Below are 13,874 nucleotides of genomic sequence, written 5' to 3' on the forward strand. Positions count from 1 at the left end.
CAGCTGCCTTTGCTGCAGCTCAACCATACACTGGAGCATGCTGGTTTGGTCCTCCAGCAGCCTCGGCATTGAATCCTGCCTCCTCTCATCACGCTGCCGCCACATTTGAGCTTCAGCCCTCTCTTCAGCCTGCCACCCCTCCTCCCGGTCATTTTGTGCTTTCCTGCACTCTGACATTATTTGCCTCCACGCATTCGTCTGTGCTCTGTCAGTGTGGGAGGACAGCATGAGCTCGGAGAACATTTCATCGCGAGTGCGTGTTTTTTTTTTTGTTTTTTTTTTCTTTCTAAGCTTCACTAGCCTCTGGGAAGGAGAAGATCCTGTGATCATTGAAACACATGCAGCTGGTGGAGGAAAAAAAAAGGGACAGCGGTATTTAAAAAGACACATTTTATAAAACAGTGGCTACACTCTTTCAGGGTAAACCTTGCTGTTAATATTACATACATAGCACATGTGCTTTCGTTACAAGGTCGCATTTTGCCTCCCCTCACCGCATGGCTACCCCCTCAATCTTCCCCCCTCCCTGTGGCTAACAGCGGGGAACATTTCTGTTTAGCCACAGGCAAACAGCCCAGCAGGAATGGGCTCCTCTGAGTGTCCCCTGAAGAAAAGCACTCTATTTCAACCAGGTGACCATGAATTATATCTCACTCTCCTGAGGATAACACAGAGAGATAAAGAACGGATGTTGTTTGAACGCCAGCAAACATACACTGCAATGCTTTGTTGTATAATGATTCCCGAGTACGTGTTACTGGCCTGGAGTGGTAAAGTGTTCTACCATGAAGGACGCAATAAGGCTCCCTCCCCAGAAACCTTTTGCAAAGGCTTTGGGAGTACATCCAGGAGAACCGCGAATGCCAGGGCAAAGTAATCCTTTCACATGCTTGCTTTTAAACTATGTATAGTATTTTAAAAGGTACACTCACCGGAGGTCCCTTCTCCGCCTGCTGGGTCCAGGAGGCAGCCTTGGGTGGGTTCGGGGGGTATTGGCTCCAGGTCCAGGGTGAGAAACAGTTCCTGGCTGTCGGGAAAACTGGTTTCTCCGCTTGCTTGCTGTGAGCTATCTACAACCTCCTCCTCATCATCATCTTCCTCGTCCCCAAAACCTGCTTCCGTATTGCCTCCATCTCCATTGAAGGAGTCAAACAACACGGCTGGGGTAGTGGTGGCTGAACCCCCTAAAATGGCATGCAGCTCATCATAGAAGCGGCATGTTTGGGGCTCTGACCCGGAGCGGCCGTTCGCCCCTCTGGTTTTCTGGTAGGCTTGCCTCAGCTCCTTCAGTTTCACGCGGCACTGCTTCGGGTCCCTGTTATGGTCTCTGTCCTTCATGCCCTGGGAGTTTTTGACAAAGGTTTTGGCATTTCGAAAACTGGAACGGAGTTCTGATAGCACGGATTCCTCTCCCCAAACAGCGATCAGATCCCATACCTCCCGTTCGGTCCATGCTGGAGCTCTTTTGTGATTCTGGGACTCCATCATGGTCACCTCTGCTGATGAGCTCTGCATGGTCACCTGCAGCTTGCCACGCTGGCCAAACAGGAAATGAGATTCAAAAGTTCGCGGGCCTTTTCCGGTCTACCTGGCCAGTGTATCTGAGTTGAGAGTGCTGTCCAGAGCGGTCACAATGGAGCACTCTGGGATAGCTCCTGGAGGCCAATACCGTCGAATTGTGTCCACAGTACCCCAAATTCGAGCCGGCAAGGCTGATTTAAGCGCTAATCCACTTGTCAGTGGTGGAGTAAGGAAATCGATTTTAAGAGCCCTTTAAGTCGAAATAAAGGGCTTCATCGTGTGGACGGGTGCAGGTTTACATCGATTTAATGCTGCTAAATTCGACCTAAAGTCCTAGTGTAGACCAGGGCTGAGCTATCTGGTTCACTGGCAGCAAGGCAGGTGTGCCCTGTTTTGTTAATAGCAGCCAGGTGGCAGCCGGAGCACTGGTTTACTTTGCCAGCCCAGTTCCCTTCCCCTGTAAATCTCTGTTCTGACAGTGGGTGCAGGGGATGAAGGGCTGCACATGTGGACACCAACGGGAGCAAAGAGCAATGACCCTCACCCTCCTATGTCACCTTTGCAGTCTAGGAGCTTTCAGATTGCCATCTGCCTGAGCTCGGTTACAATAACACTGTATAGCTTAGCCCACCCTAGCCCACAGTGTGAGCGAGACCCACAAGCAACTATCAAGGTTAACCCTTTCATGTCCAGGGATTCCCTGAATGCAGGAAGGATGGTCAAGTGGTTAGGGTACTGACCTGGGACTTGAGGCCTGGGTTAAATTCCCTGACGTACCACAAAATGTTTGTGTCCTTGGGCAAGTCATTTAATCTCTCTGTGCTTCCATTCCCTATTGGAACAATGAGGGGCTTGGCTGCTACAACAGTGACTTATACCCAAGATAGACGTAGTGTGCCTTTAGCACTAACAGCTAGTGCACTAGCCCACAAAGCCCAGCAGTGAAATGATCTAACAGCCTAAGGCTTTATGGACCCTCCAGTCCCTAGCACCTTAAGGTGCCACGCAGTGCTAAAGCCCACCAATTTAGGGCACAAAGCACTGTCCTGCAACTGGGATTGCCTTAAATTGCTTACTTCTGTTCTACTCCTAACAAAGGTTTGTTCTTTGGCCCTCCCTGTGTAATGGTTCCTCTGGGGACCATCAGATCCAGCAGGTAACTGCTCCTTAGTTGAGTATTATCTTGCACACAGCAGAGTAACAAGCTGTTCTTCTGGGCCATCATCCCCATGCAAAGAAACCACTCCTAGATTAACTCTGTCCACCCTGGAGTAATTGTTCCTAACTGAGTCATCCCTTCCCACTCCCGCCCCCCGCGTAATTGTTCCTAGTAAAGTTCTATCCACTCCTACTTGAGCCATCTCTTTCCCACCCCACTGCATCATTGCTACAAATGAGCCATGTCCCTCCATCTCCGCTCCATCCACAGCTTTCCTTGCAGCCCTGGCTGAATCAGGGCCTGTGACCTTGCCTGGCTTTGAAGAAGCACGAGGGTCCCTGCAGAATGCCTGTTTGGATTCCCGGTGGAAAAACTATGATAGAGATCATGACCCTCCAGCTTAACAGTAGTGGCCCGGGCAGTGGCATTTACAAGTGCTTGCGTAAAGCACATTCACCATTACTAGCCATGCCCTAATAGGAGAGCAGCTTTACCTAGTTAGTCCTGCTATGGCTGAGCTGGAATTAAAACCACTCAGGACTTTGCAGCCTGTAAAAAGGGATGGTAAGTGTGCAATGACAGGGAGATTAATCAGCCCTAGCTCAGCCTGTATTTCCGTAGCAATAATTCCTGGTGAGGAAAGGCAGGAATCATTGGGGAAATTTCCAAGCGCTCAGCAGAGGAGGCGGGGAAAAGGAGAATGAAAATGTCCCTGGATTTGGCTGCCTCCACGTGAGTGCTGCTCAGTCTTGGAACAGATGCAGCCAGATGCTGTAGTGCTGTGTAAGTGGAGAGGAGAGAAAGCAATCAGGGCCTCCCCTGCTTAGCAATCAGGGCCTTCCCCACTAGCCTATATATGCCCACGTCATTCCCACAGAAGTCGGTGGGAGTTTTGCTTGCTTAAACCTGCCAGATTGGGCACTTTGGATGGTGTCTCATCCAGTGGCTGCCCTCACTGGTGAGCGAAATTCACCCCTGCACAGAGGCCTATGCACCACCTAAGTACTTGTGTTGAGAATGAAGGGGTGCTTGAGCCTTGCGCTGCTCCCCTGCATGGTGGGTTTCATCCTACATGTAGCTATGCTGCACGTGGGGACTGGCACCTCCAGGAGCGTCCGCGCTGGCTTTGTCGGGTGAACTGACAGAATGGAACATCTCGGAGCCACGCTGAGCTAGCCTGAGCTAGGCAATCAGAGACCTGCCAACCCTGCGTGTTCCTTGTGTATCCCATCAAGGGAAACAAGGGGAAGGTGCTTCCGAGACTACTGATTAGGTTCTGCCCTTACTCAGGCTGAGTAGTGATGGATAGGTCTGAGCTAACCCCAAGTGAAATCCCTGGAGTAGTTTGACTTGAATGGTGGTAATGTAGGTGGGCAAGGCAGGCAGGTTTGTGCCCCCAACAATTAAATGACTGAAGGGGAGTAAAGAGATGTGTAATGTCCCTTTTATCCTGGCACGCAGAGGGCTGGTCCGGGGCAATTTAGGATACTGACACTAGATGTCTGCTCAGGCCTAATTTTGAAGCCTAGCCCAGACCCGAACGCAAGCCGAGCCTAGCTGACCCGAACCCAACCCACGAGTGTCAAGTCATCTTCAGACCCAACCTGAACCGGACATGTCCCCTAGAACCTGTCAGTGCTGCTGTCTCATCCTAAGGGCTCAGCCTGGTGGGGGGCTTCTCGCTCCCCATGCCCATTGCCCATCTCTGTCGGCATTCTCCTTTTTTTGTTTTGAGAGAGTGCAGCAAAAGGGGGATGGCCAAGAGAAGCAGTACATGCAGCTGCTGCCACTGGGTTGACCCCCTGGGTAGGAGGTGCTCAGAGACCATCTCGGCCTGCGTGGGTCAGGCTCTTTTCAGATCCAACCTGGCCTGAATGTGACACTTATAGTTGGGTCCCGTCCAGTTCAGGATGGGTCTCGAGACTGTAACTGACAGCGTCCCACTCTGTCTGGTTAATGGCCCGTATGTTGGCCTGGCTGGGCATAAGTACAAGCTTTTAAAATTGCACCCAGCCAGCCCAACATACAGGCCAGTCGCCATCCAGCTGGAGAAAACAGGGAAGGAGCTGCTGGATCCGCACTGGAGAGGCGATATGCTGCTGGGGCTGATGGTTTGTAGCAGACCATCCTGGCCGGTGACACAACGAGACCTGAGCTGCCTTCTCCGCTCCCAAACAAGTGGTTCTGGCTGGGTGTGTAGTCCTAGAGGCTGGCATGTGCCATGCTGGGCTAGTCACATTGACAACAGGACTGTGTGGAAAAACTGCAGGGCTGTAGTTCTGCAGACAGCATGTCACCAGGCAGCTGTCAGAGGGCCAGGGATATGTGCAGCTTCTGCTCTCTCCTCTGAGCTCAGACACTGAGAAATGAACTCTTCTTCCTTGCAGGCTCCTGATGGCTCCCACGCCATGTGCGGGAATTGCACAATCTTCAGACTAAGGATGATGCATGTGATTGGCACGTCGACCCCCAGGCTAGTCATGAAAACACTGGTCTCTGCTAACCATGTGGCAAACAGCTGTGGCTCATTCTCCTTGTTGTCCCTGGAGAGGTGCCACTGGTGGATGATCTTATCGGCCAACACACTCCTGCAAGTGAGCCCGTACATCCGTGACTAGTACCCAGGCTACAAAACGCCGCAATTTCAGCTCTCCCTGGGTAACAGGTATGGAAAGTTCTTGGGGGTGGGGTGCGGCTCCTGAGTCTGAGTGGATATTGTACCATGTTGACTCACTGTGGTTGACACAAGATAACAGATCTAAATATATTGTAGATCTAATCGGAAATGGAATGGGCTCAGTGCCCAGCCAGCATCGCTTCTGAGGGTGACTCACTGAACCTGGGAGGTAGGATAACTGGAGCATGACTTTAGAGCAGGGTAGAGAATTTCTCACCACTGGCTAAAATCCTCCAGCTGAGAGGTTCTCAAGCCCTGATCTGTGGAGCAGGCAAGTCACATGGTGCTGGCTCATCATTCTTTCCAGCTGCTAAACTGCATTAAAAGAAACTACAAAACCATTAGCTATTTTCCCATGGAAGCAATCCTGTGGCTGCTGCGTGATGATGGCCAATGGGAGGGGAGGTGGCTCAGAGCTTTTGTGAATGGGAGGGGAGGTAGGTATGAGATGACCTCTCTGAGATGTGATCTATGCTCTGAGTTAGTCAGAGACCCCTCCTCTGGCTCACCCCCCTCCTGGGATAGAAACTGCAGAGCTAGTAAAGATGGAGTTTGTCATTTAAACTTAAGGTGACCAGATGTCCTGATTTTATAGGGACAGTCCCGATATTCGGGGCTTTGTCTTAAATAGGTGCCTATTACCCCCATCCCGATTTTTCTCACTTGCCATCTGGTCACCCTGTTTAAAGTTACCCTTCCAGGTGGCTTGTCAATGACTGACTATGCAAGGCTGTGCTCTGAGGCAGGGGCTGGATTTGCAGTGCGGGAGGAGGTGGGCTTCTCCCGGGAGGGGAGCTGTCTATATTCTGGATGGAATTAAAGCTCTTAGTGTTGGCCTAACTGTGTTCTCCCATTGAAGTCCGTGATCAAATGCACATTCACTACACCAGGAGCAGAGTTAGACGCATGGTGAAAACCCTGCTCTTTGGGCAGGAGGGAGGTAAGATTGCTCCAGACACGGAGCATGTTCAATGGCAGCACTTACAGCTGCTCTAGTCCGCGTGGACTGGGAGAGTGGGGGCATAGAGATGCTGTACCCTCACAGGACCTGGAACTCTGCCAGTAACACAGGCCAGCCTCCCTAGCCCATGCTTCAGGGGCTGTGCTGGGGGTAGGCTCACTCCAGTCTCCAGCTCCCTTGCCCAGGGCAGCTATAATAGTTGATGTAACAGAGTCAGGTAGTGAAACCCACTCCGTCCCTCCTCTTTAACCCCCTTGTGATATGAAAACAAGGGGACCATGAGCTTGTCCCAAGTTAATTTACAGGTATGTTCATCCTGTGAAACTCATGGCCACATGATACTAGCAGATCAAACGGTTTTAAACAGGGAGATGAGATTGTAAGCTACTAATATGGCCTGTTCTTATGCAAGGTGTAAGTGTAATCTTGGAGGCAGAAGGTGATAGTGTGCCGGGGTCAGGAAGGAATTGAGCTAAGTGTCTAAGGTGAGGGTTTCACTTCATACTGAAGCATGCGGTACAGGCTACCACCAGAGTCAAGACCCCAGATGTGAGGGGCTAAGGATCCTATCCTGAAAGGCAAACCCTATGAAGGAAACCTCAGTCTGAATAATAATGTTTTGTCCTTATCCGTTGATCTCAAAGCACTTTAGCAAGGAAGCCAGTTATCATTTTACACGTGGGGAAACTGAGGCACAGAGCACATGCACACAGCAGGTAAGTGGGAGAGCCTGCACTGGAACTCTGCTCTCCTGACTCCTAGCCTGGAGCCCTAGCCATGGGCCTATACTGCCTCCCTTTTACAGTGCTTTGAAAAAAGCCAACTCACAGTGGGATTATTCCCAGCCACATGCTAACTTCATGTCCGGGGCAGGTTACGATGTCAACTCTCAAGCGCAGCCGCAGCTTGGTGTCTTTGCCATAGAATGCAATGAAGAATCGCTCTAACTCCCTTTCCTCATTAAGTCTAGGATGGCTGCTCCTGCTCGTAGTCTTTCCTCTTTCCGTGCTGTAGGGCTCCGCTCACCTTGGGCAAGGTCACTTCTTCAGGGCTTGCCTGTCTGCCTCTGACAGGAGCCATTTATCAGCGGGGTGTATTGGCAGCCTCTTGCAGGTAGATAGCAGTGAAGAGTGCAGAGCTGTTGGCCAAAGAAGGCAGGGAGGGGAAAAAGCCGAGGGCCAGCTCCCTGTGGTACATTTTCTATTCCTAGTGTTTATTTTCAGGCTAAGCAATGGGTCTTCCTCCTCCTGCTCCTTGGGGAGGACTCCCTCATCTATGGCCTAATGTAGTAGATCTTGCTGCCAGGAAGTTTCTGTTTACATTTTCTCTCCTACTTACACTTCTCCCTCTGTTGTAGGTTTTGGAGACGGTATCTCTGTCCTGCCATTCTCTCTAATCACGAGGGGCCAGATCCAAAGCTGGTATCAATCAATTTACACCAGCTGAGGAGCCAGATTAGTGTATGAAAAGCATTCCAGATTTACACCACTGGATCTGGGAGCAGAATTTGGTCCCTTCTTCTTAGCAACTCACAGGTTTTTAATATGGAGATACACCTATCTCATAGAGCTGGAAGGAGCCTTGAAAGGTCATCAAGTCCAGTCTCCTGCCGTCACAGGAGGACCAAGTACCATCCCTTATTTTTGCCCCAGATCCCTAAATGGCCCCCTCAAGGATTGAACTCACAACCCTGGGTTTAGCAGGCCAATGCTCAAACCACTGAGCTATCCCTCCCCCCGACAGTTCCTTGTGTCATGTCACTCCTCCCAACAGGGGACATGGGGCATGAAAATGGTATTTTCAGAGTGGTTTTGCATAAAAAAATCCAGTGTGAGGCGGTCCCTTGCCATGCACCCCAGCAGCTTCGAAACGGGAAGGGCTCACTCAAGCACAGCCAGGAGTTGCCACCACTCGGCTAGTCGATGTGTGTTTATAGCTTCCTTGTGATGAAGGCAGCAGGACAATTACCCTCCTGCCTGGCAGGGCCTGGGGAGAAGTGGGTAGGGAAGCACTAAGGATGGAGGTGTGCAAACGTTTTCGAGGCAGTGACAGGCACATCTACAGTAATAAGTAGCAGATAGCACGTAAGCAAAGTTTTGCTTGGATTGGTTTTGACAGGACGTCATTAGTCTGATGTATATGTGGCTGAGGAGTATTTATAATGTGCTCTCAATGCAGCCAAATTGCTCTTTAATTTGGTGAAACCAATAAGTTGTTTTTATGAATCCCCATAGCTCAGCATGTGGCATTTTCATACTGCAGGAGCACTGATGATCTTTTCTCTGCAGCTGTGTCTATGCCCTGAAAACTCAGTGAGGAGTGTGCAGGACAGGAGTTTCTCCCTTGTAGTGTGTGTATTCTTAGTGCTTGTGTCTGGTAAGGGGGCTGATCCAAATCAGGGAAGAGATTCCCTTTGACTTCAATGGGCTTTGGATCAAGCCTGGAATTGGTGCTAATGTGGCATGGCTCAGCTCGGGTTTTTACTCTGGGTTTCCATACGTCCTACTAGCAAGCTGTACCACAATCATGGGCACAGAAGGGTCTGATAGAAGCTGTGTCTCCTGCCAGGACTTTCTTGTGGCACCAACAGATTCTGCACAGTTTAAGCATTTGTTTAAAAATGAAAATTGGACCAACACCTTCCAGAGTAGTAACTAGTTTGGGGTGCATCAGTTTTGGGGTGTCCAGCTTGAAACCAAGGGCCTGTTTTTTTTTAGAAAGTGCTGAGCACCTGCAGCTGCCATGGATGGAGTTGTGGGTGTTCAGCATCTCAGCAAATCAGAGCCAAGAGACAGACTTTTCAATTGCTGAAACCTCCCAGCTGGGGCCAGATTTTGCAAGGAGCTCTTCTGAAAATCTGGTCTAGTGGCTAGAGTGCTGATTGGCACCCAGGATACATTGGTTCTGTTCCTGGCTCTGCCATGGATCTGAGTGATCTTGGGCAAGGCGCTGCCCCTCTCTGTGCCTCAGTTTCCCTATCTGTAAAATGGGGATAATGACCTCCTTTGTAAAACACTTTGAAAAGTACTGATGAAAAGTGCAATATAAGAGCATGGTGGTGGTGTTGATTATTCTGGGGGAGGAGGCTCAATCCAGTAAAGCATTTAAACGTGCATTTACGTTCCATTAAAGCCAATGATGCTTGAAGTTAAGCATATGGTTAAGCGCTGTGGTGAATGGAGAGGCATGATGCCTTCATGGGAACTGGGCTTTTTGGGGAATCTGGTCCCAATTTGTGAAGCCAAGCACTTGAAAATGTGGCCCAAGAGTCTAATGTTCAGATCTCCCAAAACATCAGGTTTCTAAAATCTGAGGCCATTATGGAAAGTATCAGCTTTCCTTTCCAGCCCTGCCAGAAGTGGTGGACACCCTTCTCAATGTGACCCAGTGCTGGTCAATTTGAGTCTGGAAACAAATAGAAAGAATTGATCTCAGAGGGATAAATTGACTTCATGCCCCCATTCAGCTCAATGGGTGTTGACTCTTGAAATCTGATGATGATCACATAAGGCCCTGGTCTTCCATGGCTGCAGGGCCAAGCCCTAAATGTCATTGTTAACTCTTTGGTTGCTGGACATCCAGCAATTCTGGACATTTGGCCATACCCACAATGCTATGCTATGTTTTATGGTACTACTGTATCACTTCCCAATCTGACCTTTGGGCCCTATACACCTGTATAAAGACCCTGCTCCTTCCAGAGCGCTGCTATTTATCTGACCCACACCCTGTGGGTGGTATTGATTCCAGAGTAAATGTGAGGTTTCTATCCCTCCTGCCAGCAAAAAAATTAAAAATGGTGCTGTCGTCATCCTGGAGTGAGAGCGAAAGGGGAAGGCTGGAGGATAAGAGGGAAATACAGGAAAAAACCTGCTCAGGGAAGTCAGCTGGATAATCTCACTGAATGCTGACTCGGGCTGGCTGATGCACTCAGAGCAGATGAAATTAGCCTAGCAGGAATTGATGCTATGCAGTACTCTCACCCCACCCTTGGACACATCAGGTTTACTCTGCAGTTTAGTTTACAGTTCCATAAGGAAAGGAGACACTGCAACTGAAAAGAGTGAAGCAGACAGACTCTGCCAGCAGTTTTGGCCAGCAAAGCCATTGCTAAGGATCTAGGGTCAGGGTAGGGTATAACTGAGGGGGACACAATGAATTGAAATGGGAACAAGAGGATAGCTATTAGGAAAATATTTCTACCACTGAAGATCAATTATTAGACCATGGAACAGTCTTCACTGGAAGACATTTCTTGGGCCATTTAAAATTGGGCTGGACAAAGGGAACCATTGTGCATTGACTGAGAGCTGGATTAGCTGATGAGAGGCAGTGTGGTCCAATGGGTAGCCACTGGAGTGGGAGCTGCCAGGAATCCGAGTTCTATGCTTGGCTTTGCCACTGACCTGCTAAGTGACCTAAGACTTCCCTCTCTGTGCTTCTGTTTCCCATTTCATCTGTCTTGTGAGTTAAGCTGTGGGGCAGAGACTCTTCTACCTAGCGCAATGAACCCTCTGGATACAAATAATAAGGTGGGGAGGAATGCTCTCTCTCATTCTTTTTAGAGATATGCCTGAACAAAATCCCTCATCTGATCACTCTCTTCTGGTCTCTAAACTGATTTAGCTACCATCAGTGCTGTAGTGGATAGGAATAGGGTAATGTCCCTTTAAATAGTTACAGGTTTCAGAGTAACAGCCGTGTTAGTCTGTATTCACAAAAAGAAAAGGAGGACTTGTGGCACCTTAGAGACTAACCAATTTATTTGAGCATGAGCTTTCGTGAGCTACAGCTCACTTCATCGGATGCATACCGATGCATTATTTGAGCATGAGCTTTCGTGAGCTACAGCTCACTTCATCGGATGCATACCGATGCATAAACTGCCAGTTTATGCATCGGTATGCATCCGATGAAGTGAGCTGTAGCTCACGAAAGCTCATGCTCAAATAAATTGGTTAGTCTCTAAGGTGCCACAAGTACTCCTTTTTTTTTAAATAGTTAGTGAGGCTTGGAGTATCTCTCACTGTCTTCTACGTGTTAGAAACCTCCAGAATCCTGCCAGAGAAGCAGTGTGTACGTAACCAGCCTGACATGTTTGTGTATAGATAGGTAACATGGGTACTTGGGACCTGGTTGTGCCCTTGGGGTTCCTTCATGTTGTTTTTGTTGTGTAAAGAGCAAAAGATCCAACAGCTGCTCTCAGCAAACTTGGAGCCTTCCCAGACAGCTCCCTGGGCATCTTGGTATGAAGCTACTTTCACCAGGTACCATCTCGATGTCCTCTTTGCCATGAGCTTCCTCCAGCCTGCCCTCATGATCGATTTCTCTTGGCTTTAACCTTCTCTGTGACGAGCAATGCATGCAAGCCCATAAGAATCAAGGGCCAGCACACACACTCCCCTCCTCTGTACTGCAAACCAGTGAGGCAGTGTTTAATTAAGACTTCATTGCCATTTCTGCTGAGCTCTTCAGCACTGATAATTTGCATGTCATAATCCAGCCTGTCTCAGACTGAAATGGCTGGGCAACTAAAATCTTAACAAGGAAACTTCTTCCTGAAACACTCTCTCAGACCTTCAGCTGCAGCAAAGCTTCCAGATCTTGTCGTCCACACACATGTAATAGTGCCACTGATGTCAGTAACACACGCACACAGGCTGCAGCGTCACATACCACATGGCTGGAGCCTTTCCTCTGAAAACCTTCCTTCTGCCTCCCAGCCCTGTATACATGATAACCTGAGGCACCTTCTGACTATTGACAAATAAGCACTAAAATTCAATACATCCATCTCTTTCAAGCTCCCTTGCTGCATGCCTCCAGTCCGGAAAAGCAAGATAAGGATGTTTGTTGGCTTGTGGTAAAGGAACTCATTGAGAACTGAGATGGTATCTAGCCGGGAGGTAATGGAGCACCCACTGTCACTAGGGGAGCTAGGGCATATGTGGTTGCCTATTCACATACTAACTAAACCCACCCCACTTAGTTTTTGAGCAATGCTGTGATCATATGCTCGGAGGGGGGACTTGATTCAGGAGTTGGGTTTCATTGCAGAAGGATTTCTACGTGAAGGGGGAGGTATTAAACTGGCAGAATATGTGCTGAGTATTGCCAGCTCTGAGCATTCAAAAATCAGGAGTGGCTTAGAAATTAGTAGGTTTTACAGAATCTTTGGGTTCTTTATCATTGTCTTTTGGTTTTTGAGCCATGAGGGTAAAATTGGGTCACTGTTTCAAGCTTCTCTCTGTAATCAGGAGGGCTAAAAACTTAATTTTTAAATGGAGAGCTGAGATTCTCACATAATCACTGGATTCCAGATGCTCCCACCTTAAGAAAAGTATCAAATATTGCGAGATTCGCAACAAAACTGCGAGAGTTGGCCACACTGCCATTAACCATATGGTCATAGTGAGTCACAGGCTAATCTGGGATCATCCCAAATTGCACTGAAAATGTAGAAACCAGCATGTCCTCTTGCTTTTTCCAATGTCCTTGCTGATGGATCTGGTGGTAGGAAAGCAGAAAAAAATCCTCCATCCATTCCCATGTTTATGAATCTTAAGCAGTGATAAAGAGAGCAAAGAGGGCTCTTTCTTGCAGCAGTTTGCATTTTGACTGGCTTTTCAAAAGGGTTTTGTTTGTGTCTGTTTTGCAAAGGCGTGTGGGCTGTATTTTACCACAGTGTTCACAGCCAGTAATTACTGGTTAAATCTGGTCAAATGATGGTGTTTAGCTGGACTTGCTTGAGAATGGATAACCTTGTGTATTACTTGCACAGATTAACAGCGGAGGCCAGGATGTGCCATGTATACAATGCTGCTGAGGAGCCTGAATCTGCCCAGCCTGTAGTAAGCCTCTTGGGATGATTTAACCGAGTTTCCTACTTGCTCTTACTGCTTTATTTAGCAAATGCAATGAGTGTTTAACCAGGTAGGATATGTGCCGTGCATGTAAGGGGCTCCGTCAAGATACCATTGTAGTGGATGGCCGAACTCTCATTGACTTCAGAGGAAGTAGGTTCATTCCCAACAGCTGAGCATCCACTAGGAAGTAATGCCCCATAGTCAGTCATGGAGGAAGGTGCACACTGACTTTCAGCTCACCCACCCCCCCTCCACACACACTGTAGTGAAGCTCACTAGAAGGAAAAAACAAATATGCCCATGTCTAACAGCAGGGCTGGATTAAGGCAGGATTAAGGCACCTAGTCACACCACAGCACCCAGGGTCTCACCCCACCTTCTCCCAGGAGTGGCAGGGGTCCCCCCCCCACACAGGGCTAGTGGGGTGCCTTCCCCAAACCCTGCAATGGCAGGAGGGGTCCCCCTCCCCTTGAGAGTAGTGGGGCAACAGCTAGGGTGGATCTGATTGGGAGGGTGGGTCAGGCTCACTGCACTCTTCTCTTCTCTTCTGTCCAATTGAATCCTCTCTTGGGTTGGCACCTCCAGAGCAGTGGATCTTGGTGTTAGTGCCCTCTGCAATACGCTGTGAAGTTCACACATTTCAGAGATATTATTTCAGGCTCTCTGCGGACTCAGGCAGACAATATTGCA

The 13,874-nt window shown here is 49.0% G+C and overlaps 1 protein-coding gene across 1 annotated transcript in view; it reads left to right on the forward strand.

Moving 5' to 3' along the window:
* Window positions 1-13,874, forward strand: part of RPH3AL (rabphilin 3A like (without C2 domains)) — a 132,871-nt gene that overhangs the window by 117,432 nt on the left and 1,565 nt on the right. The window contains exon 9 of the transcript XR_012155481.1: window positions 5,068-5,345. The gene's annotated coding sequence lies outside the window, so the exon portion shown is untranslated. The remainder of the gene's footprint in view (window positions 1-5,067; window positions 5,346-13,874) is intronic.

The sequence above is a fragment of the Lepidochelys kempii genome, chromosome 17 (assembly GCF_965140265.1).
Source record: "Lepidochelys kempii isolate rLepKem1 chromosome 17, rLepKem1.hap2, whole genome shotgun sequence".
Taxonomy (NCBI): domain Eukaryota; kingdom Metazoa; phylum Chordata; order Testudines; family Cheloniidae; genus Lepidochelys; species Lepidochelys kempii.